This window comes from Arachis ipaensis, chromosome B04, assembly GCF_000816755.2.
Source record: "Arachis ipaensis cultivar K30076 chromosome B04, Araip1.1, whole genome shotgun sequence".
Taxonomy (NCBI): domain Eukaryota; kingdom Viridiplantae; phylum Streptophyta; class Magnoliopsida; order Fabales; family Fabaceae; genus Arachis; species Arachis ipaensis.
Window position 1 is genome coordinate 126,030,169 of NC_029788.2, and position 3,485 is coordinate 126,033,653.

The window sequence follows — 3,485 nt, forward strand, 5'->3', positions numbered from 1 at the left end:
AGATAAGTTGTGTTGTCATCGATTTGTTTTGTCTTTTTAATAATTGTTAGAACCAAAATTGGTACTAAAAATGATATTTTGCTGCATTTCTATTAGTTTGGGGTGGAATATATACACATACACATATCAGGCTAACAAACTAACAAACTCCTAACCTAACGGAAAAGATTCCTCTCTAAAATAAGGCTAACTAACTAACTGCAATAAATAAATAACAATTATAACAAACAAAGCAAGATATTTGTTAATACTCTCCCTCAAGTTGGAGAAAAAATGTTAATGATTCCTAATTTGATGATCAAGTTCTTAAACAAGGTAGGCTGCACAGCTTTTGTTAAAACATGACTTCACATGCACCAACTTCATAGTACCGTCTTGTACACGTACGTTCTCGAGTAAAGTGATAATCCATTTCAATATGCTTGGTACGCTCATGAAAGATGGATCAACTTGTATCTCAAAATCCCTAAGCAGCCTCATAATAATCCACACAACTTTAGCAGTGACATTAGTAAGTGCTCGATACTCTGCTTCAGCCGTGGACCTCGAAACGGTGTCTTGTTTATTTCTTCGACTTCCATGAGATTAGAGAATCGCCAAGGAAGACGCAATAGCCGGTAGTGGATCGTCTGGTTTTGGCACAACTTCCCCAATCAACATCCCCATATGCCTTGACCAATAAAGGGGAAGAAATAGAAAAAAAGCAAGCCCTGCCCAGGTGCAGCCTTCAAATATCTCAAAACATGATAGGCAGCATCCAAATGGGTAGTGCAAGGAGAAGACATGTATTAGCTCAGCTTGTTCACAGCAAAACAAATATCGGGTCTTGAAATAGTGAGGTAAAGCAACCAGCCAATCAACCTCCTATATTGTCCCGCATCCTCGAGCAAAACCCCATTAGTGGCAGTAAGTTTTATGTTTGGATCTAAGGGTACAGAGGCAGGTTTACAATCCGAAAAACCAGTGTCTTCAAGCAAAGAAAGGGTGTAATTTCGTTGAAACAAACAAATGCCTTCCTTAGATTTTGCTATCTCCAATCCAAGGAAATACTTTAAGGGGCCAAGCACTTTGAGTTTGAAAAGACCTTGCAAAGTTCGCTGAGTTTGGGCAACCATATCATCAAGTTTACTAGCAACAACGATGTCGTTGACATATACAAGCACCATGACAAGTGAATCACCTGTTCCTCTATGAAAAAGAGAATAATATGATTTGGACCGAGTGAAACCAGCATCAAGCAAAACAGTGGAGAACTTGGTAAACCATTGCCTCGAAGCCTGTCTCAAGCCATAGATTGACCTATTTAGTTTGCATACAAGCTTCTCTCCTTGCTCCCCCTTGCTGGCATATCCCTGAGGTAGTTGCATATACACCTCCTCATCAAGATCACCATTCAAGAAGGCATTACTAATGTCTAGCTGCAACAATTTCCAATTCTTCACAGCAGCAACAACAAAGAGTAAACGAACATTGGTGAGTTTAGCAACGGGTGAAAAAGTATCCTTGTAGTCTACACCAACTTGTTGAGTATTTTCTCTAGCAACCAAATGAGCTTTGCATCTATCAACTGACCCATCTTTCTTGCGCTTCACCTTATACACCCATTGACAACTAATATAATGTTTTTCAATCGGAAGCGGAACCATCTCCCGTATACGGTTATTCTCCATAGCTTGTAATTCCTCAGCCATAGCCTGTTGCCATTGAGGATACTTGGTAGCTTAGTGATAAAATTGGGGTTCATAAAAATCAGAAACTTGCATACAATAATCCTTGTATGCTGGACTCAATCTCTCATAAGAACAAAAATGCACCATCACCAAAGGATTCACCACATTGTTGCAATGGTAGTCTATGAGATAAGTAGGCACCCTATGGAGTCGCTGACTTCTTCTCAACGGCTGTAGGTTCTCAGCTCGTGGCTGTGTCACAATAGGAACAGGTGTAGCCGGAGCAACGAGTTGAGGTGTATTAAGGGAAGCTTCAATTGGCTTAGGAAGGACATGATCATCAAAAGGATCAGGTAAGGAAGAGTAAGTGCTGCCAAGCTTGAAGGAAAAATTCAATTCGTGAAAAATCACATCCCTTGAAATAAAGAACTTTCTATTCTTGAGATCATAGAGTTTGTACTCTTTGTAACCTCGTGGGTAGCTAAGGAAAACTGCTGGAATGGCTCTCGGTGAGAACTTGTTCCTAGAAGTAGGTAAAGTCGAAGCATAGGCAAGCATCCGAACACCTTCAAGTCTTCATATGCGGGTGCCTTATTGTAAAGTAATTGATAAGGGGACTTCTAGCCAAGAGTAGAAGAGGGAGATCTATTGATCAAAAAAGTTGCTGTAGCAATACATTCACCCCAAAAATAAATTGGAACACCGGATTGATAATACAAGCTCCTTGCCACATTCAAAAGGTGTTGATGCTTTCGTTCCACCACCGAATTTTGTTGTGGTCGCTCAACACAACTGAATTGGTGGAGAGAACCTTTTGATTTTAAAAAATCAGTAAAAGATAACTCAGGTGCATTGTCAGACCGAATCTTCTTAATCACACAGCCAAACTGAGTGTGAACCATGGCAAAAAATTCTTTAATGATGGTAGTAGCATCTGATTTGGCTTTCAACAAATAAATCCAGGTATATCGACTATGATCATCTATCAAAGTGAGAAAATACCACTCCCCCAAATGCGTAGCAACATGATAAGGACCCCAAGTGTCGTAGTGTATCAATGAGAAGCATTCGAACCCCTGATTTTTGTTGGAAATAAAAGGCAACCATTTTTGTTTGGACAAAGGGCATATGTCACACAATGAATTTTTATTAGAAGCTGAAGAATTACAATTCAAAGGCAAATGTTGCAAACATGAAAAGAAAGGTGGCCTAATCTATGATGCCACAATTTTGTATTTATTGCATTACAAGAATCAGAAATGACTAACGTATTGTCACAATCGGCATTATTGCATGTTGGTTCATTAACATTGACACCCTTAGTCATAGAAACTGGTGTGTGTGTACATACAATCTGTATTTCAATTCATATTTTCCAATCATCTTAGAATTCAGGTGGTCCTGGATCACAAAATCAACATCAGAAAGAAGAATATAAAAATGTTGCTTTAGTAACAAGAAATTCATTGAAATCAAATTAATTTTGAATGAAGGCACATACAAAATTTCAGTAAGTGTGAGGATTTGAGATAAGAAAACAGAACCAAAAACAAGCACAGATATGCGAGTATGATTAGGGAGAACCACAAACTTATTTGCAAACCAAACTGAAAGTTTGAAGTTGTCTAAAGTACAGATCACATGATAAGCAGCGCCAGAATTTAAAATCTATGATTTAATTTCAAGTGCAGAAATTAAAACAACAGAAAAAAGTTTACCTTCCCTGCGCTTGAAGCTTCAGCACACAAAATAGTAGTGCTAATAATAATAATAATAATAATATACAAAATAGTGCTAGCACTTTATATTTTATAT